Genomic DNA, 15,397 nt, shown 5'->3' on the forward strand with positions numbered 1-15,397 from the left:
TCAAAGCCAGAGAGTTATATTTCTTAAAGAAGTAACAGAACAAGTGAAAATTCATCATTTGAAAAGTATTCTCAGTAGAAAAATGCAGTGTAACAGAAATTCACAGAAAGAAATATTTTGTTCTTTGTTCCTCTGTTTAAAAATGAATTAAAAAAAATATTCCAAGCATTGTTCATCATTATTTTTTGTTCCAATGGAACCAGTAGTTTGTGCAACACTGTGATAAAGTTTACAATGATTATAACTATTCTATATGACAGCCATCAATAATGGTCATGTTCATCGGATGGGGTTTAGCGTGTAACAGAATACCAAAGAGGATTCTGATTGTTATTTATGAGACATGATTGTGAAATGCTTTTGGAACATAAGTCATGCCAGAAGTTTTCTATACACCTGTGAATTTTGTATCCCTGCAACAAAAAGACTGCAAGTGTAATACCTGCAGAATTTAGAGATCACCCGTGAGAAAAAGAACATTTGAGATTGCTGTTAACACCACATTTTGTTCACAGTTGTAACAAGCCTGAAAATATGCTAAGTTTCTCTACATTGCAGGAATGATGTACTATGAAGCATGCAACTCTTTTGCAAACAGTGGATACTGTTGTCTCGACACAGAAATATTTTTAAATGTACAGCTGTAGACTTCCTCAAAGAAGTAAGAACTAATAACTGTTGATTTTCTGTCATTTGCATGTAGCAGCGGTGTGTTCATGTACTTGATATTGCATGCAAAATAAATTTTAGTAAATGTTGTAACATTTTCCATTATTTAAAAAATTTTAAATTCTTGATCTCACATTGAAATGGTTGTATTCAGTCCCCATACATACTGATAGCTCTTGAGAATAATCTTATGTGAGTGTCACACAGTCCCCAATGAAACGTCATTTCATGTTGGATTTTCATATGTACTATTAAGAGGCGATGAAAAGGTTTCCGTTTGAGGGTGTTGCTGCGACATACATGCCAATTGCAGGACTCCAATGTGGGTATATAAGCACCAACATGCAGACAAGAAATTAGTGTAACATTTGTGTCTTTACAACGTGTGTGCGGTAAACACAAAAATGTCACCTATGGCTACTACTTTACAAAATTCATCCAAACATGATCAACATGCTGTTGTTATTTTTTGGCTCTCACCAGAGAATGAATAATGTGTATGTGGCAGAATGTCTGCTGAAAACTACCACTGTGGAATGAAAACTGCGACAAGGGGTGCTGCTGTTCCATGATAAGGCATGTCTCCATATTGCAAATGTCATAAAGCAGAAGTTATGCCAACTCAAGTGAGAGGAACTCAAGCATCAACCCTATAGTCTTGATCTCCCCCCATGTGATTATCATGTCTTCAGACCCGTAAAAAAGGCCTTGAAGGGTCAATGATTCCTGTCGGACAAGGATGTGCAGCGTGCACTTACAAACTTCTTCACACAGCATGACACAGTATCTTCAACCTGATGCATAAATGGGATGATTGCCTCATTGCTCACAGTGATTTTGCCTTATTGCCATACTGATTCTGGATTATGTAGCCTTCAAATGGAACCTTTTTGATCATCTCTTATACCTTCCCCATGTGCAGAAACATGTTTTGTGCCCCTCATCTCATGCAAATTCTTTCACTGCAAAGCCCCACATCTTCCACTGCATTTACATGGAAACTCAAACATGTTACAGATAATATTTCTCAAATTATTGATTTTTAACTGTTTCTGTTTCTTTTGGACCTCCAATAATTAGGTATATTTATTCATTTATTCATCCACATTCAAGTACTTGCATAGAATCAACACTGTCATAATTCAATTTAAAATAGATTTCACCTAGTAGGCTTGAGATATTTGAAAATATAGATACTAGACATTGCTACCTAAATAATTTAGGCCTGAAAAAACAACCCACAAACTAACAGAACCACTGAGTTGTACACAGGCACACAAAAAAGAATGAAAACTTCATTAGGTTTCAAATCAATCTTCCTTCAAGCTACAGCACACATGTACACATAGATACACATACACACATGCACACTTGTACTGTTATACTGTGCCAACTGAATATACAATGTGTATGAAAACTCTAGCTCAAAAATGTATTCATACAAAAGTTAACAAAGTTCTCATTCCTTTTTGTGTACCAGTCAACTACTCAACACTTCCACTATTAGGTAAGGTGTTACCTTTCCTAAATTATTTACATTCAGAAGTTTCCACACCATATTTACACTATTAAGAGATTACACTGAATTTCAACAGTGGATAAACTGAAAATACTGTCACAATCTTTTCGTAACTAACAGATACATGTTGATTTCAAACCAAGAATTCAATAAATTAAGGGACTCTGTATTTTGTAGCTTCAGTTTATTCACATATTTTCCACAGTTTGTGAAAGTTGTATCATTTTTATAAAGTACAAAATTACAATGCACATTACTGGGTAGGTCATTTCCAAATATTGTACAAATAGTAGTGACCATGGCACTGATGTGTTGGTCCAATGTAAAAATGTGTTGAGGTAAAACTACAATCAACATTCCACCCGAGAGCAGTGGTGCAGTAATGTGTCCAGGACATCAACATCATTGCTAAAAATTAGTTGGCAAAATAGGAGAGAAGACAATAGTGAGGCTGTTGATATTGCAATAACTACCTAGCTAATACTGATATTTTTCTAAAAGAGTCCATTCAACTCTCTGCATGATGTTCCATTGGTCATAATTGTGATCTCTTGCTATGATATAGAATGTGTCAGTTTCACAATTATAGTATAATTTCACTTTTCAGTGAAGAATATGGTAACATATGGTTGTCTTAGGCTACCTTTTCTTTACATCATTTGGTTACATTTAACTACATTCAATATCTCTCCCTCCTCCCCTCCCCCCCCCCCTCACTATCTCCCTCTCTGTCTCTCTTATATCCACCCCCCTCCTTTCCCCTATTCATCAGACACATTATACAAAACTACTGCACATTGCAAAATTCTTCTATGGAGTGGAAGATATGTCAAGCAGACACAAATTCATGTACTGTTATGGCCAATATTATTATCCATTGGGTTCTTAACATCACTGGGTGACCAATTATGCAGAGCGAGTCATAACTCTGAAAGTATGATTGGAGCTGAAAAGTTTGTGGGACAAAAGTTGCATGGGACAATGGGGAGCATAATACAACATTGGTTTTTTGTTGCTAGGTGGGGTCACTACAGAGATATAAAGGTCAGCTTTGTTTTTTTCAATGGGATGCTACAGTTTGGTACTTATCTCCTGATAGCGGCTATCAAGATGAATCCAATGATTTGTAACGGTAAGGTCTTTGAAGGTCAACAAAGGTCACAAAGGTGGCATGAACATCCACCTACAGAAGGTGTTCAAAGTGATGACCACTGGTATCAATGCAGTGCTGCAATTTTCTTATCATTGACTGAGTTGTATTCCTTATCACATTATCGAGCGAGGTGGCGCAGTGGTTAGCACACTGGACTCGCATTCGGGAGGACGACGGTTCAATCTCGTCTCCAGCCATCCTGATTTAGGTTTTCCATGATTTCCTTAAATCGTTTCAGGCAAATGCCGGAATGGTTCCTTTGAAAGGGCACAGCCAATTTCCTTCCCCATCCTTCCCTAATCTGAGCTTGCGCTCCGTCTCTAATGACCTCGTTGTCAACGGGACGTTAAAACACACTAACCTAACCAAACCTTATCACATTGGCACTTACTGAAGCACAAGCTCTGACAATTCTCTCTCACATATCTTCAGGTGCAGTTGGAACATCTTTATAAACAATATCTTTTACAAACCCCCACAAGGAAAAAATCCAGAGGAATAAAGTCTGACAAACGAGCTGGCCATGACACATCTCCTCCCATCCCATCCAATCCAACTCATTTCTAGCCATCAGTGAAAAACGTGCCGGATATGCATCGTGTAGATACCACATTCTGTTCCTTGTTCCTAAAGGTATTTCTTCCAATAACAGACCTAATGTTTCTTGCAGGTGTACTTCCTACCATTAAGATTTCCTTTGATGAAATAGCAGCCTATAATTCTCTCCTCCAGAATTTCACACCATACATTCACCAACCACGATTTTTGGTGTGCAACTTGCTGCAGCCAACATGTATTTCCAGTTGCCCAATAATGCATGTTATGGAAATTAACATTTCCGAGGTTTGTGAATGTGTCACCCCTCTGAAAGTGAAGTTGAGCCCATCAGTAGAATTCAATGCAACACATACAATACTTACCAGTTAATCCTTGGTGGAGACTGATATGGTAAGGATGATATTTATGGTGATGCAGAACACAAACAACACTACAATGGCTCATGCCAGAGTCCATTGTGATTTGACATAAACTAACGGAAGGATCTCAAACCACAGTGGCAAGAGTACCAATTTCCATTTTCTTGTCAGTAATTTTCCTTTGCTGGATATGTTTCCGATGCGTTAAAGATCCAGTTGTTCTCAATTTATCATATACGTATTTAAATGTACGATGTGTAGGGTGAGTAAGTTGAGGATATCTTTCGGCGTAGAAGTCTCTAGCTCTCACTGCATTTCTTTGGCATTCTCCGTAAATGAGAAGCATATCGACTTGTTCTTCAAAGGAATATATCATTCACATTTGCTTGATTCAATGATACTAGTCTTGCCATTCCTATTAGTGTTCTATTGTGAAACTGTCGAATGGTGTTTACATGTCAATGGCATGTTAGATGGACACGCCATATTTGGCGAATATTTACTATTTGCATGATATATGAGAGAGAATTGTCAGAGCATGTGCTTCAATAAGTGCCGAAGTTATAAGGATTACCACTCCATCCATGATAAGAAGATTGTAGCACCATTGGATTCGTCTTGATAGCACCTAGCAGAAAATAAGTACCAAGCTATACCATCCCATTTAAATAAAAAAATTGACCTTCATATCCCTGATGCAACCCCACTTAGCAACAAAAAACCAATGTCATATTATGGTTCCCACTGTCCCATGCAACTTTTGTCCCACAAACTTTTCAGCTACTATCATACTTTCAGAGTTATTCTAGGTAGCAATAGTTAGTGACTCACCCTGTATACCATTATGGCTGAACAGCTCACTCCTTTCTGTCATACTTAGACTGTGTGATGGGCAGTGCAAGGCATTTCTTCTTCCAGTATTATATTAATATTTTGGTTTTTTTATTGGATCTATAAAGAAAATACAATCTGTGGGTTGGATAAAATTGTATTATATACACTGATACACGCGTATTTCAAATTAAATAATATTCTTTATGCTGTACAGACTTGTACATTTAAGTTACCTGTCTTTTCCTACAGTAAGAGCATTGCAGTTTGGCTTAAAAATGCACATACAATAACTCAAACAATAGTAAGTTTTATATCAAAAAAATCTTGAGAGATTTTTTTGAAAATACTCTTACTGTTTGTCTCTCTCAAGTCTGATGGGAGTTTTTCTTGGGCTTTTGTTCCTGCATATGACAGCTTTGATGTGAACTTCATGGTATTGTGTATCTTTTTTTTTGGAGGTACCTTCCCATAAAATTACATCATAACTTAATTTCAAATGGATTAGTGCATACTATATGAGTTTCACAATTTTTGTGTCTTTTAGACAGCCGAGTTTGTGCAACATGTATAGATTTGGGCTGAGTTTTCTACATATATATTCTAACTGCTTATCCCAATTTACATTTTCTTTGGTTATTACTCCAAGAAAGTTTTTGCATTTGCAGTTTTCTGCTATGCACTCATATTAATTGTGTTGTTATTGAATTTGTAATTTAGACAAAGTATTTTATTACTGTAGTTGTGCACATTTAATTCAGTAAAACTTTGGATAGCATTATTTACTTTTAAGCTGCCTTTTATTTCTAGATCTTTTGTCTCTTCATCCATGAACAGTACAGTTGTGTCATTTGCATAAGTAACTATAAGTAATTAATGATGTTTGGAAAGGAGGTAAAATGGTCATCAAAGAGATTTACAGCATTATTTTGTCCTGATGTAGTTTTTTATATCATAAACTGTATTTTGCTTTTTCCTATGAGTTTGATGGTGTGAGATTTGTATTTATAATAGACCAAAAAGCCTGTGTTTACTGCCAGGACTGCTTATGTGAGATTTTGTAGCTAGTTTGCTGGTTTTGTTTGTAAATAATGATTGACTGTTGACAATAAACATAATAAGGGATTTAAACACCTTCAAGGCTGTTGACAGTAAGCTCTAAAGCAGAAATAACATATTAACATTATCTCATATTTCTGTGCAAAAAACACTTTTTTCCACACTGAAGTGTTGCCCCAGAATACAGTACTGTAAGACAACAGTGACGGGAGAAAAGGAAAATAAGTCAAAGTTCTGACATTTTCATTTCCATATTCTGTTGTTGAGTGGAATGCAAAGGTTTCAAAGTGTAGATGTGTAAAACATACAACACATGACTTCCAGTTAAGGTTCTTATCAGTATAAACACCGAAGAATTCAAAAAATTGTTTAATTTATTGATTTTTCCTTCATACATTACTTATAATAGTGTGGTCAGGCTTTGGGCAGTACTTAATAGTATATACTGTGTTTTACTTAAGTTCGGTGCCAGTTCATTTATGGACAACCACTTATTAATTTTCAAGAAAATCTTCTTTATATTTTAGAACGTTGATTTGCAACATCTGACTAGAATTTCTGCCGGTATGGCAACTGACATGAAAATGGAATAATGTTAACTGAAAAAGATTGAGAAATCCATGCATTAATGTGTATTGGCGGTTGACTGAAAAAGTACAAGAATCAACTTTTGTTGGCATGATCAAAGAATAGGTTGTGTTACAGTTCCAAAGGATAAATTAATAGTTACAAGGAATACATTTTTGGTATGGAATAAAAATAATGGAATAAAAAAAGACTCTCAATGTATAGTGGTAGCATTTGGGCCAGAAGTTCGGTAACTCAGCATACAGAATTTCAAATTTTTCCCAAACACAAACTCACACTTACTTAGTCACACATTCCTGGCACCATCACTTGGCTGGGGTGAGGTATTGTGTTTAGCAAAGAAGGTGTGATGAACAAGAAAGGTGGTGGGGAAAGAGAATGTGAACGCCATGTCTTACCCTATCTGACATAGGTGTCATAAGAGAGCAAAGAAAACCGACAGTTTCACTTCATTACCTGTTTCTACACCATGAGCACTATGTAAAATCTACTACCATATGTTATACGATACATCATTCATAGTACAGATTGCAGAAACCAAAGCATAAATAGGTCAAGTATTCACCTGTTGTGCTTGTAAAGCACTCCAAGCATTCCATGACAGGACAGCAGGCATATATGTTTCAAGCATGGTGAGCCGGTCTCTGGCTTGGAGTTCGCGGTCCTCCAAATCCCTTTGTCGCTGTTCATATTTACGTATGAGTTCACGGAGCTGTTCTGCATCTTGGGACATCTTGTCCTCAGAGTATGTTTAGATGCTGTAAAAAATGTTTGCTATAATATAATTCAGTAATGGTTTTAAAATAGGAAATAAGTGTTTGAAAGAATGATGTGCTTGTTAATGGCAAGTGTTTTCACAATTATCTGCAGTTTTATTAACAGCAGTTAGTAACATAATATAGAGAAAAATTAAAAATTTAAATGTCAGTCTAGTATTATCTACAATACTTTGGCAGCTTAAAATGCTTCTTCTCTCTTACAATCAATAAGAGCACTGACTTACTTGGCTTTCCAGAAACACTATCACAGATTCCCAGTGCAGCATTTGTCTGTCTGCTCTTGCCTACTTTGCCAAATAAAGAAACTGCAAGTGAAGAGACAACTAAATGAATCTTTCACTCTTTAGCAGGGTATATTCCATTGTGAAACTCCCTCACAGATTAAAACTGTGTGCTGGAACAACACTCAAACCCAGGCAAAACAAAAGCCAAGCATCCAGTTTCAAGCCCAGATGCAGAATATAGGATGTTCCACAAGAAACTAGCCAAAACTGGAACAAATGGAGTAAATCTAATAGACACTATAGTACTTCAACAATAAAGATCAGGTACAGCTTCAGGTTATAGGTTCTGAGGACGAGTCACACCAAACTACATAATACACTACATTTCTAAAAAAATGAAACAGAATTTAAATTATCAGGGCACATTTTGAACATTTCACAAACGAATTTACATGTTACAGACATACAAGGCACCCTCTCTCAAGAGAAAGTGCTCCACTGCGTAAACATTCCAGAGAATGTGGAACAATGAACTGCAAGATTATTTTCTATGCACTTCCTGATTCAACTGAAATTCGGTATTTATTTATTCATCCAAAAATCACACCCACAGCAGAAAATCTGTGATGTCATGGAAACATCACTGTTTTGTTGTGGAATCTCAAAAATGTTGCAGATTGAACACACAGAAAACACTGAATGTCTCAAGTTTAGAACCGGAAACACAAAAATCATTAAGCATGCAGTGAAGCTAACAAACGCAGCACTAAAGATGTCTCCAAAACGTAACTTTTGGTATGAAATGTTGTGATAAAGCCTCAGAGAATGTGATGTCAATGGGTAAATACGCTACCTAATTATCTTGGAATCAGCTTTTCGTGTTATTTAGTGATTTATTATGAAATGGAACAAAGATACAGTATATAAACTTTTGGCTAGGGTGTTATATTGCCCCAATTTCCTTGAAATCTTGGTTGTGGTGATATGACTGATTTGTGGCGTGGCTTGAGATATAGGTTATTTGCGATCAGTACAAATTGCACCTCCCCCAGTAAGGAATCCACGAGCTATGCCTTAATAAAATAGGGCCTACTGTAAATCTTGGAACCAGCAACCCTTTCATTAAGTGTTTAGGGAACTGTAGAGAAGAAAAAAGGATTTAAAAATCAGTACAAATATTAAGAGTGCAGTAAGCTATAGGTGGATAACAGTTTAAAGCAACATATTTGGAAGTTACATGTGTAAAGAGAAATGAATAGAAGAGTTAAATATATACTGTGTGGTGGTGGAAAATCAGTGAAAGCAAAGAATTTAGTCAAGTGTGCATAAAAATTATAAAATGAAAGGCTCAAGAGGAGAAACAGTGGAACAAGTAAATGTAAATTAAATCCAGACTAATGACACAAGTGACAGAAATCCAAAAATCATCTCCAAAATTTAGCAACATGTTCACTGGTAATGACATTTGAATGTTACAAGTGGTAATTAAAGGTATTTGTTACTGAGGCATTTGTAATTGTTCACAACAGTATGTTCCTTACGATATATAGTTGTTTTTCTTTTTCACTTCTGAAACTAACTAATTCAGTAAACCACATGAATAAATTGAACCCAAACATTTCCTTTTTCACTTCTGAAACTAACTAATTAAATAATTGAGTAAACCACATGAAAAAATTGAACCAAAACAAAGAATTAGCATAACAAATAATGCTCATCATATTTTTAAAGAATCTTCCCTAAATATATAATCAGACATCTCAGAAATTGATGACCTCATTCAGAATTAAGTATTACACTTACTTACAATTTGTACACCACACAGTAACAACAATATAAGAAACTTACTTCAGACCACAGGATGTTTCTGTCACAGCCAGGTGTCAATGAAGGGCAGAACATATAATGTTGTTCTTTGTCATTATACTTGCATAATTTGGATGATCCAGCTGAAACAATTTTTTGTTTATGTTCATCATAGTTTCATTAAATATGAGAAAGCAATACACTATAAATCTGTATTTTCAAGTGACACAAAATTACTCAGTGACATTATCAAGAGATTATCTACTGAGATTTAATGAAAGACAACTGTCCTCCCTCTGAAAAAAAGAAAACAATGATAATATCTTCACAAACAAAAGACAATTGAATATCAATTTGAAGAAAGGCAGAACATGTAAAAGATACGGGGTGTCCCACATAAAATCAGTATGCCTCACGTACTGGTAAATCATCTCTAGTCGAATTGCTTGTGAAGTGGCAACATTGTCTCAAAAGTTGGGAACATTGCATCTCTTATAAACACGTAACTACATTTTTTTTTTTTACATTACTATTATCTATTCTGTTTTAGTTAGTTCATTGTTACTTGAATCTCAGATGTGAGGTGTAGCAGATTTATGTGGCACACCTTGTTTTTGCTTATTGACTAGCAGCAAGTATATCCACTGCCTACCTTCAATTCACATTTTGTTTCCCCATGGTATGTGTCAATGTCAGAAACAACTAAGGCTGACCCACATCTGTTCGGCAGTAAAATAATACTGTCAAATTTCAAACTCAGTAAAAGAAACTGCAGGTACTAATCAGAAAGTGGTGGAATTAGTATGTTTTATGATCAAAATCATTGTTTATCAATAGTTTCGAATAAAATTATTTTGAGAGAAATTGTGCTTTGTTTTCTCCAGCTGACCCCCCTCCCCTTTCACACTATTGGCTTATCCCTTAACATTGTGTCTCAAATTGGATAGCTTTATGTAGTGCTTGATTGTAAAATAAGATATTCTGGTACTATGACCTTCCAGGGTGTGTTTTTGAAATGTAGACTTCTTAAAATATTATCTTAACAATTTTCTGAGCATTTTAAAAATTTCAGTACAACATTTGTTTCACACCACTTCAACTGTAGCAGAAGTTCTATTACATCACTTCTCAAAATCTGCAGTCCTGATTTGCTTCATGACATGACGTGACACTGCATAACGACACAAATCAAGCACTGGTTTTGTGAATACTAAGCATTTTAAGTGCATTTTTCAATCTAACTCTTTATTATCAATATAATCTTTACAATCTTACTACATTCTCCTTAGAGATACTTCGTCCTCTGTTCAGTTGGAAACTCAGTTGGGTCATTCTATGAAGCTGCTTCATCATCACAGTTTTTCCCCCACCTACCCTAATTGATGATAACAATGTCTCAGGAAACAACATCCATTATACTTGTATTCAACACTGTCTACATTGTTTTACTTGGATAAACAGAGTCAATCCATGATACAGCCCTGGGATACATACAGATAATTACTGCGAACTGGCACAGTTTGTTATCAGGATGAGGAATCCAAGAAAATTTCTTTGATTTTTTAAAAATTATTATTGTTCATTAATGGCAGCTGCAGTCAGAATAATTTAATATCAGTTATAAATTCAGATGAAAGTGATTTTTGTCTGAAAGAAGTCGTTTAATTTCAATTAATGGTACTTCATCAGCTCTGAGAAGACAGACAATCAAAATAACCAGTTCTCTACATTTGTGTGAAGCTATTCGAATACAGACTGGCCCAATACCCCAATCTGATATAAAACATGGTTACTTTTGTGCTCTTGTTTTGCGATGTGTAAACCACAAAGTGTGGTGATATCAAAGATATTTCTAATTAGACTGCAGGTAACAGCATATTTACAGTCTACAGCCATTATAAATGCGATATTACCCCAAAAATGGTACAATAATAAACATAGTATCTCTAAGGGTTAATTTTTGGTAACAACTTTTGCTGACCTAAAGATATCAGCACAAGTGGTACTGCACTTTCAGTCAGCAGAAGACAGCTAGAGTATATGGGTGGTTCTATATTCACAATATACTTTGCCAGGGGTCAGCAAGTAATTTCAGATTGGGTCTGGATATTTTTGAAAATTTTTATTGAGGTCCAGAAGAACTATCTCATGTCCCTTACTAACTCTTTATTTTAATTTTCACTCACAAATTAATATTAAATACACTAGATATGCACCTCTGTGTTCAAAAACACATGAAAAAGCTCACACTCCTTACTAATTTTTTATTTTAATTTTCACTCTCAAAATAATGTGAAATACAACAGATAGGCATTTTTTTAAAAAAAATCCTGAAAAGTTTATATTGTTCACTATTTTTTTATTTTTATTTTCTCTTACAAAAACTATGAAATAGAATAGTTAGAAACATTTATATTAAAAAATCAGTGGGAGAAATTACATTTTCTGTCTTCAGCCAGTTTCTTAAAATTATGTTCACATGAGGAGCAGCTTATGTGAATAGTGTCTTCAAGGTGGGCAGCCATTAATCTTGAGCAACATTTGTTCTTCAAAAATTAAGTTTTGTAAATGAAATTCAAATACATGTGGAGCCAAACATAGTAGAATAGAATAGAATAAAATCTTTATTTGCCTTTCAGTATGTTTTCCATACAATTGGCATTGTCAGTGTGTTCAATACATTTATTTTAAAATTACAATAATTATTATTGTACATAATTGTGCCTGTGCAGGGCAAGCACATATGCATGCATAAAGTAGCCAGGTATGTGGCTAATTTTTTGCCAATTCCATATTTTTCTGGGACATGTTTACTCCAAAATTCTTCAGTGGATGCAGTTTTATATGTTCGCAAGGAAATGTCTTACTGCAAGACTATTATCTCCATTTGCAGTGAAGACTTTGAAAGGTAGAACAGCTTCACACCCAATCCATCCATTCTCCCACTGAAGAAAATTCAAAAGAAAAATTAAGAAGTGCGACAGCTTCTCTATCTCTGAAGAGTCTCGGAATCTTGCTGCAAATTCCTTAAGATCTGGTATATAATTTAAGAATACTAAAATTATACCATATTTACATTAAAAAATTGTTGGAAAGTGAAAAAATTTTGACTTGCTTTTCAAAGACATCAAGCTTGTGACACAAAGAAGACATACTTTGTATCAGATCACATATTAATTTCCCATTTCAAAGCAGCTCAGTATTGAGCACATTTAAATGTTTCAGAATGTCTTTCAAGAAATCCACAGCTAGCGTACTGCATTTGTTTGTGAGGAACTCCAAATGGTTTCTTGCTTCTTCTGAATCCAAGCTTTCTAATAAAGCTGCTACTTCCCCTTTTATTTGCCAAAAATGTTCATAACTTGACATTTACTTAGCCAATGTAAATTGTTGTACTGCAGCAAGTCAGAATATATCAAATCACACTCAGAAAGAAACTATTTGAACGATATGTGCTCTTTACCAATCTTTGCTGGGGCTCTGTCAGTTGATAGAGACATGATCTTTTCATAATGAATGCTTCATTTTATCATGTAGTCATCAAAATTCTTGAATAAATCTTCTCTGTGACTCTTGCCTTTCAATGGAAATTTAGTTAGCAGTTATTACCTAAATTCTTTACTTTCAATATCCAAAAATATACAAAAATGGCCATTTGTTCTTCATCAATAAGTCACACGATTCATCTAGTGCTATGGCACAGCAGGGTGCCTACTAAAGAAATTTGAGTAAACTACTTTTATTTTCAGCAGCCAAAATTTTGGTTCTTTTCATATTACTTCTTGCTGGCAATGGAATACTTTGAATTGTGGCAACAACATCCTTTCCCTTCTCTTCAAAAAGTGTCTCAACCACTTCCAGCATACATTTTTTTACTATTTCAGAATCTCAATTGTCTTCTGATGTTTATTAAGTGTCCAACACTTATGCATCGCTGCTCCTGCATATTTTTCTTGCTCGCTCATAGGGCAAACTAGGTAGGCTGTGCTTTTTTTAAAAAAAAAAGAAAGAAAAGAAAAGAAAAGAAAAGAAGGAAGATACACCTGGGGCATTTCTTGATGAAATTCACTACAAAGAGGAAAATTTTTAAGGAAATTCTGATGAGCTGATCTTAAGTGTCGCTTTAAATTGCCACTTTTAACAAGAGCAACAGTTCTACTGCATATGAGGCAAAACTGTAACAGCTGCAGGCATATTAGGCAGCATAAAACAATACTGTTCAGCCCACTCAGTCGAAAACTTCATATTTTCACTATCACCTTCACACTTTCTAGGATCCATATCAATGCAAAAGAAACATTATAAGCCTCAACAATAATGAAATGCTCTGTAGGAGATTGCAACAAGTACTGACAAAGTGGCGATAAAATTTGTGTACTTTATTTAGATTCCACATTTATAAAAATACTGGCACCTGGCGCATAGCATGTGCTGATGCACCACAAGGGGGCTACTTCTGAGTCAAAGTGTATGCTGCTACGCACCAAAGGAGCCACCCTGCAAAGAAGGCACTTCATTGTGTAAGGTCACCCCTGCCTAGTGAACTCGGCCAAGTCTCGTAAAGTAGCTTAACACTATCATTCAAGTTATGAGCACAAAAAATGGTTTTTAAATGAATATGCCTTCTCCAATTTAATACAGGTTTCAGAGGTAACCAGACTCTGAAATCAATTTCCTTGTTCATTAAATAACATTCTCATGTTGCACTCATGTCTACAGAGCTCTTTGTGGATTGGCACAACACGCTGTGCTAACTGGCCAGATTTGCTCTCTTCTGACCCCACTCTTCAGTGCACTCCCCAGCACTGCACAGAATAGCAACTACGGATTTACCTATAATTAACCATTAAGAATCCCAACTATTCAGCAGTTAATTGTAATTACTATAAAAAATTATAATTTTTGTGCTCAAATGAATTTTTATCTATAGAAAAATATTTTTTAAATAATTTGAATATGTAATTTATACTTTTAAAATATATTTGGCGGGCCAGTTCCTGACCACTGTACTGTACCAATAAACAAACAGTTGGTTGGTTGGTTTGGGGGGATTAAAGGGACCAGACTGCTACAAACAAACAGTATTTCATGTTATATAACTAATGGTGTAACATATTACACTGCTATTAGACATTGGCTACAGGTGGTGATTGACATTGGTATTGTGATACACAGCAGTGAAATTTCACAGACACTGTTACAGGACACAGTGGTCACTGAAAACTGGTTAGAGGTCACAAACCGCCAGAGCCACTAGTCTTTAATCACATGGTGCCAGCTGGATGCACAATGCCAGTTCTGCTGCTCAGTAGGTGAACTGGATTGGGTAGTGTTGTGTTGGGTGGGGTGGGTAGATGTATAGAGAACAAGAGGAAGGAAGAGCGGTTACAGGTGGATGGCTAGTGGCTCAGAGGGAGGTAGCCAGTTTACCAGCTAGGAATGTGGGGAGGAGGGGTGCCAAGTGTACAGGCTGGACAAATGATACACAGATGTCAGAGCCATGGTGGAACAGTGCTTACTGAAGTTGAAGTGGGGACATGAATTGAGAGAGAGTGATAGGAAGGAGGAAATGGAGAGTGATAGGCAGGAGACAGGGAAACTATTGGCCGGAGGGCACAGGGACAGTGGGATTCAGCCCAGGAGAGTTACAGAAGCAATTAATCCATTGTAAGGAGAACTCCCATCTGTGTAGTTCAGAAAAGCTGGTGCTCAAGGGAAGGATCAAGATTGACCGGGTTATGAAGCAGCAATAGAAATTGAGCTTGTTACGCTCAGCTGCGACTTATGACACTGGTAGACAACTTCATTTTTGGCAACAGTTTGGCAATGGCGATTCATCACGAGGGACAGCT

Source organism: Schistocerca nitens, chromosome 5 (assembly GCF_023898315.1).
Source record: "Schistocerca nitens isolate TAMUIC-IGC-003100 chromosome 5, iqSchNite1.1, whole genome shotgun sequence".
In the NCBI taxonomy this organism is placed as follows: domain Eukaryota; kingdom Metazoa; phylum Arthropoda; class Insecta; order Orthoptera; family Acrididae; genus Schistocerca; species Schistocerca nitens.